Source organism: Protopterus annectens, chromosome 2.part1 (assembly GCF_019279795.1).
Source record: "Protopterus annectens isolate FY-2018-M chromosome 2.part1, PAN1.0, whole genome shotgun sequence".
Classification (NCBI taxonomy): Eukaryota; Metazoa; Chordata; order Ceratodontiformes; family Protopteridae; genus Protopterus; species Protopterus annectens.
The window spans coordinates 1,714,187,142-1,714,205,472 of NC_056729.1; positions in this window are offsets into that span (position 1 = coordinate 1,714,187,142).

Below are 18,331 nucleotides of genomic sequence, written 5' to 3' on the forward strand. Positions count from 1 at the left end.
CATCACTTTCTAAATGAGGTGTGCCTTAATTTATTGTAATTAGGGTATATTACAATTGTATATACTCATTAATTTTTTGTTACCTAATAATGGTATTTCACAGATGTGTATTTTCTTTATACAGCTGCTATCTGTCACTAAATGTAGTTCCGACTTTTCTGTATTTCTGGTCTGAGAGTGAAATTCGCCACTTATGATCAGACCTCTACCCTGGTAAACACATTTTAAATAAATAAATACAAATTATGCTTCTTATTTCATAGAGAAAAGCAGTACTTCTGCGGTGGTTCAGCGGTAATGTTGTTGCCTCACAGCAGGAGGTTCTCCCATTCGATTCTTGGCTTGGGTTGGGACTGCCTACTGTGTGGAGTCTGCATGTCCTCCCCGCAGTCGAGTGGGCATTCCAAATACATGCGTTGAATGGGCGGGCTTTCGTTGAAGGTTGGGCGTCAGTCTGGCAACTCGACACCATAAAAAAACAACTGCCAATCATTAGTGGACCGGAGTTCCGCTGTGGTGACCCCTAACCGGGAAAAGCCGAAAGACAAACAACAACAACATTTCATAGAGAAAAGTGAAACATAATAACTGAAACTGTCAAATAGAATAAGTGTCACTAGGAAAGAATAATTATTAAAATATTTGGAGAACTGCACAATATGCATAAGGATTTAAATTCAGTATTTAATGAACATGGGTCATGGAAAGAAAGTTAATTTATTCTTTCTTACAAGTAGTTGTTCCATGGTTATATTTTTAAGTTACATCTGGCAGTTGACACAGAAGATTAAAGCTTTGATTTGTTATCAAGCTGCTTGCTGTGGTCAAGTGTTTAATTGCCCCAGGTTCCAGTGGCCTAAATGTGTGACACTGAACCAGTCACTTAACTGGACAGTTCTCCTGGGTTGAATTGGAAAAGGTTCCAATGAGAGCAGAGCTCTACCCCAGTTAACCAATACAAATGAATAAACAAAAGGAATAAATTGAGAATCAAAGAATAATTTGAAACATTTCTGTTAATGGAATGGAGTATAGTAAATCAGAAGATACATTAAAGGAATTTATGAATGCCATTGGAGAATTTAATTATTTCATTTATTTATTTACACCTTCTTGACCTAATAAGTCCCACAGTAGTATCCATACTAAGGGAAATTTGGTCCTGGCATTGGCGATCTTCATTTCGTCCTTTTCTGTGGGCACAGCCAGAGAGCTGCTGCAGGCAAAGAGTGCTATGGAGAACAATGACATCTTGTTTATGAACTTGGAAGATAAAACTGAGATAACAGCTACGAATGCTGTTTCAGCACTTCCTGATGGATTTATAGATAATGTGGATAAGGAGGTACCATAGTCAGAGGTCACTGAAGTAACAGTTATACAATCAGGAGGTCTTGAAAATGATATACTACAAATTTGAATGCAGAACAAAAACCCAGTGATGATATGGCTTTATCTTGATCTTATGCCATAAAAAAGTCTTCCCCTTGAAAAACGTGCAGAAAACCTCATTGTACATTATTCTGAATCTAATTTCAATGACTTGGAACATGCACAAAAAGTGACCAAGACCAATTTAGAGGTTAAACTAGAAAAAGGAAGTCATGAAGAAAACTATTAATGCGACTCCACGATGGCATTTAGCAGACGTCAGACAAATGGTGCAGTTCTTTCTACCACTTTACAATATGTTGGAAGTGAAACAAAACACAAAACTGAAGAAACTGCCAACTATATATATTAAAACAGAAGTGGGAATTAAATTGACATGTATGTGTACAGGATTTTATTACTGCTCCACTTGGCTTTGTAGCAAGAGACATCAAAGCACTAATATAGGAATTGAATATTTTTTTGGGGCTTGACATTTATCTGATAAATTTCTGCAACTGTTTGATAATGAATGACTCTGTATGCCAACAAATGATTATATTGTTACTGGTACCAACATTTTAGTTAAAAAAAAATAACCATTAATTTCAGAACTGCAGTCACGAATGAAGAATATTTAAGACAAATGCTACATTTCAAATCAACACAGTTTTTGATGAAAGATCTTTGAAAGGGGGTATGGGAAATGTGGGTTAAGCTATCTGAATTAGGTGGCTGTTGACAGTACCTACTAAACATTATCATAATTGTAAAAGAGGCATTTGCAAGTATGAGAGACAGCCCAGAAAAAAATGATATGACTGTGGTAATGACAGACATTTGATATAGCAATGCCTTAAAAATGTAATTAATGTTGTGAAAATGGACACTCTATGATGGCTAAAAAGCATTTTATAGAAATAGAATCACAAAAGAACTTTTCTTATTTATTTTATTTTATTTTACATTTGTTGACTGGGATAGGCCGAATGAATACTTGTCCATTTTCAGCAAAGGCCCCAGGAAAAAAGCTCCAAATTTGATGTTGATAAGTTGAAGATAATACTGCATCTGATAAAACTGTATCAAACAGTGTTAATTCAGTAAATGTTTATGTTTCTGCTACTCAGGAAGAAGGTGAAATGGAAAATGAAAACACGTGTAAATGTTAAGAGCAATCAAGCAATGAACATGATAATACAGTAGAACATGAATACACGTTTCCTAAGCAAAATTCTTATGAATTATTAGATAATGAAATGAGACCCAAAACGTGGAAGAATGTAATGATACCAGTTTCAATAAAATGAGTGTCACTTCAGTTGTAAGTTTATATACTCATATATATAATTTTTAGTGTAAAAAATGTCTGTGGTACAGTTGCTCTAAATACATTCCTAAAAATAGACTATTTTGTTTGATTCTTCCTTTCTGGTTGTACAATCACGTGGAGTCTGGATCTTTAAGATGAACACAAAATAACTGCTGCAGTAGCCTAATCTATTAGGGTTACATCCTATGAAACTTATGACCAAATTTTAAGGGCACCTTTTATACACACTAACTTCTTTTTCTTCTTCTTCCGGCTGCTCCCGTCGGGGGTCACCACAGCAGATCAACTAACTGCTGAGGTCTATATTAGAACATCAAAATTTCACAATTTCAAATATTCGAATATCAACCCCTATTCAGCGAACACTGAAAATAGCAAAACGACAGAAAACCAAATTTTTTCCTAGGGAAAGAATTTGTCCGTTTCTGTCATTTCGCTATTTTCAGTGCTGTGGTGGAAAGTTACGGGTCAGGTTTAGGTAAGTGTGCGATTGAGCGCGAGTTAGGTGAGTTAGGGTTAGGGCGTAGGTTAGGTATGTGTGCGATTGTGTGGACGTGCGGGTTAGGGCGGGTTAGGTGAGTTAGGATTAGGGCACGGGTGAGGTAAGTGTGCGATAGTGATGGAACTTAGGGTTAGGGTTTGGGTTAGGGTAAGTGGATAGTTACTGGTGTCTGTACAGTTTAGTGTAGGGTTAGCTGTAAGATTTTAGGTGTATGTGTATGGATTGCTGTTTGTTTGGTGTGCTTGTGTTGTGAGTATGTGTTTCGGGACAGCAAATATTTTCCCTAGGAAAAAATTTGCTGTTCTGCATGTTCGATGTTGTCAGCATTCATTGAATAGGGGTCGATATTAGAACATTCGAAATTGTGAAATTTTGATGTTATAATATCGACCCTATCTGCTGGGAGCTTGAGCAGAGCTCTATATAAAAGTCAGAAAGAGTGCCAAACAGAATTGTACTATGCTCAACATTAGATCACTGTGGATATTATTTGGAAGACATCAGGCTGTTAAATGCAAGTTTTATGAAAAAGCGAGATCATATGGAGTTTTAGCAATGATCTATGTTCAGGTATTGCTACATTAAAAAACTTGGAATACAGTGCTGTTTTAGAAAAAAACTGTATTAATATCAGGAAGATGTGTTCTATGGGACTTGTAATGCAAGAATAACATTTAGTCCTCAGTAATGCATACACTAATATAGCAGACAATGACATTTATTTACAAAGATAAAATTGCATTAAGAAGCATACAAAGCAATCTCAGACCCCATCCTGATGGGATTGCTGCATATCCTCAAGTCAAGCTCCACTCGAGTAACCCGTACGCGAAACCGTAACCTGGTCTGTGACATTAATAGGACTTGTTGGCAGGACAGATTTGTTCCCAGAGACACCCCCTTTTGTAGTATAGACCCCCTCTCCACGTAAAGCATGAGTACCTCATAAACCTTTTTAAGCACAACCTGGATAACTGGATGGGGAACAGAAGATACACCCCTGGGATTCCACCTATGTCCCTGCTGGACAGTGGCACAGGTTACTGACTTGTTGGAACATGGGCTAAATTCTTGGCTAGGCTTGTAAGGGCCTCAGGGCAATAGCCTAGTAACTTCCTATGATCCTATAAACACGGATATGGTCCTAATGTATATACACTGAGTAAATAAACTCAGATACTTAGATAAGTGAAGCATAGATAACTTACTACTGGGGAAACACGACCCTTTCCATATCACAGAGAAATGTTACATAATAACAAGACCCTTTCCATATCACAGAGAAATGTTACATAATAACAAGACCCTTTCCATATCACAGAGAAATGTTACATAATAACAAGACCCTTTCCATATCACAGAGAAATGTTACATAATAACAAGACCCTTTCCATATCGCAGAGAAATGTTACATAATAACAAGACCCTTTCCATATCACAGAGAAATGTTACATAATAACAAGACCCTTTGCATATCGCAGAGAAATGGTACATAATAACAAGACCCTTTCCATATCACAGAGAAATGTTACATAATAACAAGACCCTTTCCATATCACAGAGAAATGTTACATAATAACAAGACCCTTTCCATATCACAGAGAAATGTTACATAATAACAAGACCCTTTCCATATCGCAGAGAAATGTTACATAATAACAAGACCCTTTCCATATCACAGAGAAATGTTACATAATAACAAGACCCTTTCCATATCACAGAGAAATGTTACATAATAACAAGACCCTTTCCATATCGCAGAGAAATGTTACATAATAACAAGACCCTTTCCATATCACAGAGAAATGTTACATAATAACAAGACCCTTTCCATATCGCAGAGAAATGTTACATAATAACAAGACCCTTTCCATATCGCAGAGAAATGTTACATAATAACAAGACCCTTTCCATATCACAGAGAAATGTTACATAATAACAAGACCCTTTCCATATCGCAGAGAAATGTTACATAATAACAAGACCCTTTCCATATCGCAGAGAAATGTTACATAATAACAAGACCCTTTCCATATCACAGAGAAATGTTACATAATAACAAGACCCTTTCCATATCACAGAGAAATGTTACATCATGAGATTGATTACATTTTCTTTCCTGTAAGTTTGACACAGATGGAGGGTAGATTATATGATGCACCACTTTCAGATCATGCTGTATTTTGCTGTAATCAGACTCCTGATGTTGTGTAAAGCTAGCATTTATTACTTGTATAAACATATGGTAGAAGCAGCTGGATTTACTGTTCAAGGTGATAGTAATATTATGCGTGTGCTCTAACCGTCCAACTGTTTGTTTTAGTGCCGCATAACACTACAGTATCTGTTTACAGTAGAAGCGGCACAGTGCTATCCACTTTCTTACTGAACCAAAGCATGTAGTATAATTAAGCGTTGCTTAGAACCTAGATATATTTCTGCTTGAATACTTGGGAAAATAAGCAGGTTTCCCACGTTTTGTAACCTACTGACTGTGTAAAACTGGCGACTTCTGTGGTTTGTGTTGATCCTAATGCTTGTTACTAGCTAGAAATAGTTACGGAATACCCCTGGTGTTAAGAAATTACTTAAATCCCCATTTAGAAAGTGAAACCACCTTCTTATTTCCATAACTGCAGTCTGCACACACTACTGGAAGCCTGCTTCCTTGTTTAAAGCTGATACCGTCTATCGAGATACTGTTTGCTCTGTACATTAAATACACTTAATATAATTAAATAGGCAGTTGGATCTGAGATATTTGATTTTTTCTAGTGTATCACTGCTTCCTGTGTTAAGAATTGGCTGCTATTTTACCCACTTGTTGCAGATGTAAATGCTATCTCCTAGTAGTGGCTATTTTGGGGATTTGGTAGTGATCACAAGCTAAAATAAACAGAGCCAAATATCCTAAAGCTGTTAGAGGAAGCAGAGTGCAGTAGCTGCCGACAAGCATTCCACTGTATTTCTTACTACTGCCCATCTTACAATCCATCTAGGCAATTATTACCACTATCTCAAGCAGGAAGAGGTCATTAAGACACCACTTGCATGTTTCTTAGGAACCTTGAATGACTGTTCTCATGAATATCCCACTGACGGTTTACCAGGCTGTTGTTAACAAGCTGCAAAGTAGTAAAGACAGATAATTACAGTTATTTTACCTTACTAGTCTATCAATTGTGTTTTCAACTGTATTGCTTCTGTATTTTACAATGTTTTTCTTTTAATATCTTATTTCAGCCCCTAATCTCTACTCTGACTTCTTACCCTGGGCGTGCAACAAACGGGACTTCTGAAACCCTCCAGGCAAACTGACGATTCTGTTGAATCCAACCACCTTTCAATCTCCAATGGCCATTGCAAGCCAACATGTATGTTCCTACTGAATAGAATTGCTGACTATTACATTGAGCTGTCCATTACATTGAAAAGTCCAAGAGTTTTAATTTTGACTGACGCTTTCCTGCCTATAATATAGGGGACACCAGCACCTCAAACAATCCTGCCCCGTAGCTTCCATGGTGCATTTTATGCCCTCACTTCTCTCCAACCCTGCTCTTAAAATACGTCTTAACATACCTCACTCCACTTCTATGGTGTATGAGCTTCTGCCTGTTGGTAAGCTGCTAAACTTATCAGAAGGAGCTTTACTATTTCTGCAGTCAGACTGGTAAGTCTCCAACCTGTCTCTGACTGACTGCTCCAACCAGAAAAACATCCATGGTGGTGCTTCCCGCTCCATTCGCCCTGTGGGCTCACTCCGCTCCCCTACCCTGCCCCCAATTCCCACACACCCCCACTACTCCTACACTTATTGTAGCCTCACATCCCCTTCCCATCCAATCAACCAATCCTGTTACACCTCATTATTATCCCCTCCCTTTCACCTCCTCCAATACTTAATCACCCCCTCCCCCATTCCAACCCATAAGGTCCCTTAGTCATTACTTAACTCCACCCTCTTACCATGTCATAGCCCCTGTAATCCTACTTCCTCCCCCTCACATACCTTCTAACCATTCACATATATCTAAATCACACCATGTCCCCACTACTGTCTCAGATCCCTCTCCCTCACCATGCTTCTTCTAATTCCTCTATACCCCTCTACCACTTATTCCTCTCACAAACTACCCCCTTCTTTCCTATTCCCCACCATCTCCACCAACTCCCATCCTCACCCCTCCAGATGCCACTTTCACACCATATCCTCCTCTCTACTTCCACCAAACCCTCTTCACTACATCAAGTTAAAACTTTTTCCCTCCCCAATAAAATGCCAAATATCTAAACCTATGTTACACATCCCACAAAACTCAAGGAAAAAATATACCATATACCATACCCTTCCTGACATAGTATCTGTCTCAGAGACATGGCTAAAACCCAATATTGTCGACTCGGAAGTCCTTCCCCCTGGATTTCAAGCTCTCAGATATGACCACCTAAATAGAAAAGGGGGAGGAGTAGCCTTAATCTGCTCTAGCCTACTCTCCCTCACTCCCTACCAAAACCCTATTCCTCAATTCAACAACACCGAACTAGTCATAGGAATACTCAAAATATATAACTATAAAAGCATTTGTGTTATAGCCCTCTACATCCCCCCAGGAAATAATACTTCTACACTTGAAGACATTCTACTATGGGCCTCAACCAATATTAAGCTTGAGACATACATCCTAGGAGATGCAAACATTGATTGGAACAAAATTAATAACAATAATCCCACCATCTCAATCAACCTATTTAATTTTAGTCAACTTACAAAGACCATTACCAGATCCAATAAAAACAACCCCCCAGGCTCCATACCTGACTGGATCCTAGTCTCTCACCCAAATAAAATCTCCCATAGTGGCACCTTACCAGACTCCATTAGTGACCACTTGCCAGATTTCATCCATAGAGCAACCCCTACCTCTCCTCACCAACACCAATATATCCACACACAAAACCTCACAAACTTTACCCCACAACTTTCTCTAATTCTCTCAAACTAATAAACTGGGACAATCTAAAACTCTTCCTCTAGACCATGCCGTTGAATTCTTCAACTCAACGTTCTTAGACACCCTTAAGTCCCAAGCTCCTCCTAGAACAAAACGTATAAAAAACAATTCAGCCCCTTGGCTTACTAAAGACACCAAAATACTTATGCAACAAAGGGACAAGACCTGGAAAACTTACCATTGCAATAAGCACCCTGACACCCTTCTTAAATATAAACAACTCCGCAACCTAGCCAGAAAACGTATTATACAGGATAAAAATTCATACTATACCAAACTCCAGTCTAATTACTCCAAAAACCCCAAACAGTTCTGGAATTCTATCAACTCTCTTCTCAACCCTGGTACCAAAAACAATCCTTGCCCTGACAATAGTAAATATGACCCAGAAATAGCTACTCTGTTCAACTCCTTCTTCATCAACTCCATAGCAGAACTCACCAAGACCTTCCCAAACAACAACTCCTCCCCCCTACTCAAACCCCCACAACCATCTATCCCTCTCTCTTCTCCCCTCTTGCATCTCAAACCCATTTCCACCTGATATATTAAAAAACTCCTCTCTAAGCTTAAGCCTTGCTCCAATGCCTCTGACAACATCCCCTCACTCTTTCTAAAACTCGCAGCAGACGGCATCACCATCCCCATTAGCATTCTCATTAACAGATCCATACAGGAATCTTATGTTCCTAAATCATCCCCATTAGCATTCTCATTAACAGATTCATACTGGAATCTTATGTCCCCAAACTGTGGCGTGCAGCCTTCATCCTACCCCTCCACAAAGGGGGCAAAAATAATAGCATATCCAACTTCTGGCCCATAGCCATTCTCTCACCCATTTCAAAGATACTCGAAAAATGCATCCACCTCCAGCTCATGCCTTTCCTTACAAACAACCAACTCCTCACCCCAACTCAACATGGATTCCGCCCTGGCCACAGCACAATAACTGGTCTTCTCTCATTCCTATATGTAGTAAACCACACCCGTGACTCTGGAAAACTTGTATCCACAGTCCTCCTTGACCCTCCAAGGCTTTTGAAACAGTCTCCCATTCCCACCTCCTAAACCACCTTTCCAATCTTAATCTCTCACACAACACCCTTACCTGGTTCAGCAGCTACCTCTCTGACTGATCTCAGGCCATGAAATGGAAAACTGGCACCTCAACCTTCCTTCCAACCCCAACCGGAGCTCCCCAGGGTTCCATACTCGGCCCAATGCTCTTTAACATCTTTATTAGTGAATTCCACACAGCCATTCCTGACACTAAGATCGTTCAATATGCAGACGACTCAACTCCAGTTTGCTCTGCTCCTAACCGCCCCAAAATCCAAACAAAAACTCAAACTGCTTTTTCTACTACTGAGAACTGGATGCTTTATAACCACCGCTCTCTAAATGCCACCAAATCCAAAATTCTACTATTCTCTCCCTCTAAATCTCACCCTCTTGACAAAACCTCCTTCAGTATTATCAGCCATGCTAACTCCACTATAGAAGTTGTTCCTTTTGCTAAATTTCTTGGGGGTCACTATTGATGAACACTTAAACTTCAATACCCATATTCAGCTAAATATTAAGAAAACACATCAGAAACTTGACATGCTGTACAGAAACTCACACTTTCTCTCCCCTTCCACAAGACAGACCCTCACCACTACCTACTTACTACCATCTCTGATGTATGGTGCCCCCCTACTAACCAACTTATCTTCCTCTATCTCTTCTAAACTGGAATCCTGCCCACCACTGCATACCTCTCCACCAGCTGCAATGGCTAGAAATTCCCAACTACCTGAACTACCTCCAACTCACTACAGCCCACAAGCTTATTTTTAAGCCTACTAAGTGCCCGGCACTAACAAACATCTTACCACTATACACTTGGAAACTGGAACTCACCAACACTATAAAATGATAAGGAAGAAAGTATCCACAACCGACGAGGGGCTGCTGTAACAAAGGTGTATATACTGCTGCTCTCCAATAAAACTTCCAGGCCCATAAACGCTCCAAACAAGTTTATTCAGTGAAAACACCACTATACACCCCTCATAGAACTCTAAGATCTGCCCACCAAAATCTAATTTCTGTACACAAACCAAATCGTCCCCCAGGTCAGCTTCTCCTATCCTTTTCCTTAGCCAAAAAATGGAACTCTCTCCCTCCTACTCCTTCTCTAACAATTTCTGAAAACTCTGATCACTTCAAAACCCAGCTCCATTCCTACCTCTCCAATAACAGGAAATGCAATTGCATGCTACCTACCCAAGCCTGCCTAATACATGCATACATCATTTCAAATAAAGTATCTTTCCACCTTACCCAATAGGAAATCAGTCTTACTTACTGTTTTCTTACGAATGTGACTTTAATACCATTCTCGGATGATTTAAAACCCCATTACAATAGTGACTCTGTACTACTGTTCTCTAATGTATAAAACATGTAAATATGCATTGTATATTATACTTTGTTGCTATTTTACTTTACTTATGTTTAACTTTATAACATGCATTATTTGCTTAACTATTACTATGTTTTATGGAGCTTTTCTCCTCGGGCCTCCACTGAAATTGGGCTCCTTGAGCCCAGTGGACCTCCCCAGTCATCAAACTGGAAATAAATAAATCTAAAAATGGGTACGGGAATATGTTCTCATAAGTAAGGGCATACCATCCAAAGTTAAAAAGGTTATAACTTTCCTGTACTCATCCCTCATCAGACCAATAACTGAGTACAGTGCTCCATTCTGTATGTATCTTAACAAATACCTGCAGCAGCTGGAGACACCTCAGAGGTTTCTCACTAACAAAATTCAAGGCCTTTAACATATAGACAGACTGAAGGCCCTGTCACTGTACTCTGCATTGCTAAGACTGCTTACAGGTGACTTAGGCCTGGCCTACAGAGCAGTCTCATACCCTGCCTTAAGGGAAAATCTGCACATCCACAAATCAAATGGGACAAGACTCACTCACTCTAGGGATCTTAACCTAGCCTGTGACATCAAGGGGACATGCTGCACAGACACACAACTCCCAGAGGTTGCTACTGCTCTGGAACAAACTCCTAATTCACATTAAATACAGTCATTGAGAAACTGTGTTTAAGTGTAACTTGGACAATTGGATGGGAAACTGCAAATTTACCCCAGAAAGCTTATCTATGTCACTGCTGGACATGGGCATTCAGTGCTAACCTTAGATTTGCTTTGTAAATATAGACTATATAACTCAATCTATAAAGGAACAAGGGTACATCATGGCTAGGCTTGTAAAGGCCCTAGGTCCAATAGCCTAGTAACCTCCTATGATCATATGAAGAGATGAAATATTACTATCTGAGGCTTTCTTTTGCAGGAAATCAGCAACAGAAAGTTCATGTCACAGTGAAATGGTTTTATTGCAGTACAATTCCACAGTAGAGTGGAAGACTGTATATCCTTGGGTTGCTGGTCCATTTCTGGCTCAAAGGAGTTTACCTTTGCCTGGCGCAGTGGTGCAACAGTTTGCACTATCACCTCACAGCAAAAGGTCCTGTGGAGTCTGCATGTTCTCCCTGCATTCCTGTGGGTTTCCTCCAGGTGCTGCGGTTTCCTCCTACATTACAAAGACACGCACCTGGAGCATTTCTCCCTGGGCCTCCACTGAAAATTGTCTCATTCCAAGTTGTACTTTCCTGATAAACAAATGTTACATAAATAAATAAAGAAATGTATAAAACATCAACATGCAAAGGAAATCATGATTATGGAAGCATAAAAAGAAAGAGTGTGCATGCTGTTTACAGGGTTATGAGTATATACTGGCATAGATAGAGAAAGAAATTATTGTTAGAGAGAATTATCTAGAATTTTAAAACTATAATAAAATCAAATGCATGTTATACAGATAGAAGCTACTAATCTCTTCTTTTCAAAAGGAAGAAAAAAATACTCGTGGGAAAAATGAAATCCATAATGGATGTTTTAGGTAAACTGTGTACTATAAAGAATACTGTTATTCATTATGTTATATAGATGTATAAACCACATTGAGTATACAAGAAAATATTTTGGAATGTTCAGAAATGCTTGCTTATGTTTTATCATCTTGCTTGTCTTACTATTGCCCGTCACAAAGTTAACATATTTACATTACCTTCATTTCTCTTCCTGTCACTACTATGCCACCTTACAACCTGTTTCTCACCACTTCCAGTTTTAGTTCTCCCACAAGCAGAAACAATCCACAACAAAATTGCACTCCCTATCATCCCATCGTATCACCACACATCTCTCACTAGACAGACACTGGCTTGTTTATTTTATTTTTTTTTTATTTAACATTTGTTAACCGGGAAAGTCCGACTTGGAACAAAGCCAATTTTCAATGGAGGCCTGGGGAGAAATGCTCCAGAAGCATGTCTTTGTGATGTGGGAGGAAACCGGAGTACCTGGAGGAAACCCACACGAACACAGGGAGGACATGCAGACTCCACACAGAAGGCATCCCAGCCAAGAATCGAACTGGAGAACCTCTTGCTGTGAGGTGACAATGCTACCACTGCACCACTGCTCCGTCCAAATTTTTTAAAATTACATACCTGAATTACAACCCCATTCTCCAAAAAAATCAGTGTACTAGCATAAATTCAGATGGCTATACTTAGTTTCACTTTCATAAACCACTGAACCTTAGTGATGCCATCCATCCTAATCCAGGCCACGAGAAAGAACCACAAAACATAATCAGCTCACTAAAGTTATCCAGCTTCTCTCCATTCACCTCCCTTAATAGGGTATCTAGTTTACTGTTCTTAAACATAAATGCACAGGACATTTGTAACCAATCGGGTAACCTACATGGATGTATTGTTCTCTGTTCCTCTTACTTTCTAACAGTAACTGAAAAGTACAGTTGTGTACACTTACCATAAATGTAGATGTTCGAGTGTATTCACTGCTGCAGTCATCACATTTGGGTTATCCCTGCCAGGGTAGCCCTGAGTCAGCCTGAATACCAGAGGCTTAGTATTCCTGCATCAGTTGCTGTCACATCAGGATTGACGTCAGGTCGTCAGGGGTATAAAAACAGGCAGCTGACGCCATTACATCAGTTTTTCTTGCCTTGAATGTCAGAAGCCCCAAATAAGGAGCTAAGTTATGGTGGAAGAAGACCACCAGTAGAAAGTAAATACCAAAAATTCTTTGTAAGGAGAGAGAGAGAGAGACAAGGGGGGAGGAGGGAGGGAAACCAGGACTGCAACAGTGAATACACTCGAACATGTACATTTACGGTAAGTGCACACAACTGTACTACGTTCGTAGTGTTTCACTGTTGCAAATGCAAAACATAAACTTCAGACTCTCCACGTTTTTAAAATAGATGCAAAACGATTTATTAGAAAAATGAAGTGAGCGCTTTCGCGTATCTCCAGATACGCTTCTTCAGACCACAAAACGATTTATTAGAAAAATGAAGTGAGCGCTTTCGCGTATCTCCAGATACGCTTCTTCAGACCACTGTTGCAGTCGTCACACTTGGGTCGATTCCCAAAGCTGAAGTAAAGGGTGGAGGCAATCAAGAAGCCTGGGGGCTGGCTAGGATACCCTGCAAGACTGCGATGGAAAAGCCTGCCCTGGATATGGAGAAGACAGGCAGGTGGCAATGCTTGGTGAAGGTATGAACAGAAGGCCATGTTGCAGCCTCCAGGATGTCCCTGGTAAGGACCCCTCTGAGGAAAGCTGCAGAGGTGGAGGTTGCTCTGGTGGAATGTGTCCTGACCCCCTTGGGGGAAGGTTTTCCATGCTGTTTGTAGCAGAAATGGATGCAATGTGCTATCCATTTGGAAATTGTTTGTTTGGATATGGCCTTGCCCTCTGCTCCTGCAGCAAAACTGACTAGCAATAGATCAGTTTTTCTAAAAGAGTTAGTCCTGTCTAGATAAAATCTGAGCTGTCTGTGCACATCTAAAGAGTGCAGAATCCTTTCCCCCTTGTTTTGTGGGTTAGGGAAAAAGGCAGGCAAATGAATGGATTTGTTGAGAGCCACACTGGACACAACTTTTGGCATGAAGGATGGGTTAGTCCTGAGGGAGACCATGTCAGCATGGAAAATGATGAATGGCTCTACAGCCATATGTACTTGCAGCTCTGACACTCTTCTAGCTGAAGTGATGGCCAGAAGCAAAGCTGTCTTCCAAATGAGAAATTTTAACGCTGCTGAAGCTGCAGGTTCAGGGGGCAGGGTGAGGTTTTCCAACACAAAGTTTAGGTCCCAAGCTGGGGTAGGAGCTCTTCTAGGTAGCCTCAAGTTGTTAGCCACTCTTAGGAACTGTTTGATGAGAGGGTGCGAGAAAAGAGGTGGCTCTGTGCTGAAAAGAGCAGAGGTGGCAGAGGCATGAATTTTAATAGAAGAGAAGGATAGACCCTTGTGTAGTAGGTCTGCCAGGTAATCCAGGATGAGAAGTAGGGTGGGCTGTGCCGTTCCAGCTCCCTTAGCCTGGATCCAAGTGAAAAACCTTTCCCACTTGTCACCATAAGACTTTCTAGTGTTGGGGTATCTGGCCTCACATATAACATCTAGAACTTGTTTGCTTAGACTGGCAGCTTGAGGAGAGGTCAGGGAATAAGCCAGGCTCCCAGATTGAGGGTCTGCAATTGGGGATGCATAAATTCTCAATTCCTCTGGGTCAGGCGTGTTGGGATCTAAGGTAGATGCCATGGTGGCAGGGGTGATAGGCTGCGCAGCAGTGGGTACCAGTGCTGCATGACCACTCTGGGGCAATCAGGATTGTCCTTGGTTTTTCCTCCCTTACTTTGAGCAGTACCTTTGAAATGAGTGGTAGAGGGGGAAATGCATAGACTGAGAGGTTTACCCACTGGAAGGATAGAGCATCCACTTTCCAGGCCTTGCAGTGAGGTTCCCTGGTGCAGAATTTCCTGAGCTGATGATCGGAGAGGGAGGCAAAGAGGTCTACCTTCGAGATGCCCCATTTCTGGGTTACAAGGGTGAAGGTTCTTTGGTCTAGCTGCCACTCATGCGGGTATAACAGGTTTCTGCTTAGGTTGTCGGCCAGAGAGTTAAGAGAGCCTGGCAGGAATTGTGCTAACATGTGTAGTTGCATGGTTGTGGCCGTATGCCAAAGGGTCATGGCGAGCCTGCACAGAAGATAAGCGTGAGTCCCTCCCTGCTTGTTGATGTACCACATCACTGTGGTGTTGTCTGTTTTGATCAGCAGATGCCCCGGGGAGAGTAGGGGTCTGAAAGCTGTCAAGGCATGCTGAGCAGCTAACATCTCTTTTTGGTTGATGTGCAAATGTATTTGATTTGGGCTCCATTGGCCCTGAATGCACCTGCCATCCAGGTGTGCACCCCATGCATAGTCTGATGCATCTGTGGTGAGGGTCTGGGTGGCATGGGGTAGTGAGAAGGGAAGCCTCTTGTTGTGGTAGCATGCAGCTGCCCACCAAAGAAAAACTTTCCTTAGACAAGGTATCATTGGTATAAGAGTTTCCAGGTCTTGAGAGTGCTGACACCAAAGACGTTTTAGGTACCACTGAAGTTTCCTCATATGCAGTCTGACATATGGAATGAGTAGAATGGAAGAAGCCATGAACCCCAGAGCTTGCAGGATTTTCCTTGAGGATAACTGGGTCCTGGTGGCTAGTTGACAGAAGTAGGTTGTCAGGTAGGTTTGTTTTTCTGGTGTAAGGAATGCCATCTGGGGTGCTGTGTCCAGGCTTGCTCCCAGGAATACATTTTTTTGTGTGGGTAGTAATTCTGATTTCTTTTCGGTAATAGTATACCCCTGGGAGGTCAGTAGGTCCTTTACAAAGGTCAGGTGCTTTAGAAGCTTTTCCTGACTGTCTGCCTGAATCAGGCAGTCATCCAAGCATGGGTAAATTTGAATATGTCTTTTCCTGCAAAAAGCAATGGCTGGAGCCAGACATTTTGTGAAAACTCTGGGAGCAGTGGATAAGCCAAAGGGAAGTGCAGAGAACTGAAAGTGCAGTGATCCTAGTCTGAAACATGGGTATTTCCTGCATGATTCCCTGATTGGGATCTGTAGTTAGGCCTCTTTTAGGTCTAGGTTGGCTAACCAAGCATCCTTGGAGAGCATAAGAAGAAGCTGCTGGAGGGTGAGCATTTTGATATCACCAGAAAGGTGTTTAGAATGGGTAGGTTGAGGATGGGGTGTCATGTGCCCTCTTTTCTGGGTACCAGGAAGAGTCTGGAGTAGAAACTTTGGCCTGTCTGTTCTGCAGGAACATGCTCTGTTGCCCACATAGAGAGGAGGGAAAGGACTTGCTTTTTGGACTCTGCCCACTGATTTGGGGAAGATCTGGGAACCCTTTTGGGGTTGGCAGAGTGTGAAAATAAAATCTGTATCCCTGGGACACTATGCTGAGGACCCAGCAGTCGTTGGTAATGGTGGCACAGTTGCTTGCATGGAAGGAGAGTTTTCCTCCTAGGGGCAAGTGCAGGTGGGCAGAGGGAGGGGATGGAGGTGTAAAGTCATTGTGAACTTTTACCATAAGGGGGTGACTGCACTCCCTGGTTTTGAAGAGGAGGAACTCCATTGCTTAGATCTCTGCATTCCCTGGGGCTGTTGTCGGGGGGCCTGCTTCCCCTGGGTCTGGGCTGAGCTGACCTGAGGGGGCAGGAAAGGACCAGTGCTTGAAGGGGCAATGCCTACTGAACCTTGGGGGCTGGACCTATAGGAAGTCTTTAACTGTCTGCACAGATTTATCTTTTTCTTCCATCACTTTTTAGGATCTCTTCTGCCTTGGTGCCAAATAAGTTGTCTTTGTGCAAGGGTGCATCCAATAATTTGGATTTGACATGGTCTGGCAAGGTCTGTTCCTTAAGCCAAGTGTGTATTCTAAGTACAGAACCAGTAACTGCTGCCCTGCAAGATGCTTCTAGGGCATCAAAACCACATTGTAAGGTGTGCTTAGTTACTTGACTTGCACAATGCATTAACTCTTGTAACTCTTTATTTTCTGCACAAGCAGGGAAAGAAGATAATTTTTGCTTGAGGAGTTCCATGGTATGTTGCTGATATTTCAGCATATGGAACTGACAATTTAATGCTCTAATAGCAAGAGTAGCAGAGGTGTATACTTTTTTTACCCCATCTGTCTAATGCTCAGGAATCCCTATCTGAAGATGTGGGATTCTTAGCTGAAGTTGTTTTGGTTCCTTTAAGTCCCTGAGAGATGACCTCGGGGTCAGCAGTAGGATTTTTGAAAATAAATTTGTGAGTCAGGGACTTTATAATACCTGTCAGGTTTCATGGGAACAGGAGGGAGGGTGTCAGGAGTCAGACTGGATTCCATAAAAACATCATCCATAACATCCAGGACAGGAGGAATGGCCAGAGATCTGTGCTGTGGAAGATCTAAGAATTCCCTGAGTATCTTTTTTAACTGAGGGTAGCCCTGACATTCCCATTGGAAATGCTCCCTTAAAGTATGTCAGGTTTCCCCAAAGGAAAAGTCCTCGGGTGGAGAGGCTGAAGGGATGGATTCCTCTGCATCAGAATCCTCATAAGCAGAGAGGGGTTGCATATCTTCATATTCAGATGCATTAGAGTCATCTGACTCCTGTTCAGATAAAACTACTGGGGACAAGTCTCTTTTTCTTTTGGAAGGGGTAGCCTGATAAGCATTATAAGGTCTTCCACCATTTTAAGCATTTGAGACTGAGGCAAGGAAGCAGGGGCCTGAGATCGAGTTGTTGTTTTTTTGGATGTGGTTCGTACCCTGGGCCTTAGAAACTTGGTAGTTTTTGAAAGAACTGTAGAAGTGAAAGAAGTCATCGGTCTGTGTCGAGAATCAGTAGTGCAAAGTACTTCCTCGGAAGCCGGTGCCTGCTCAGCATCTCTGGACCCATCCAAGGTAGAGACAGCCGCAGGATCCTTAATCAAGGGAGAGTCTCACGGCATACTGGATTACAAAAGGGTCTCAGTAGTGGCCTGCAAATCCACAAAAGTGGACATCAGGGTCTGCGAATGCACCACACTGAGGACAGGAGAACTGACAACTAGCTTAATGAAAGCATTGTCACAAATTTTGGACCCGTGTGGTCTGTCTCTGTCTTTATCCTTACGTTTTTT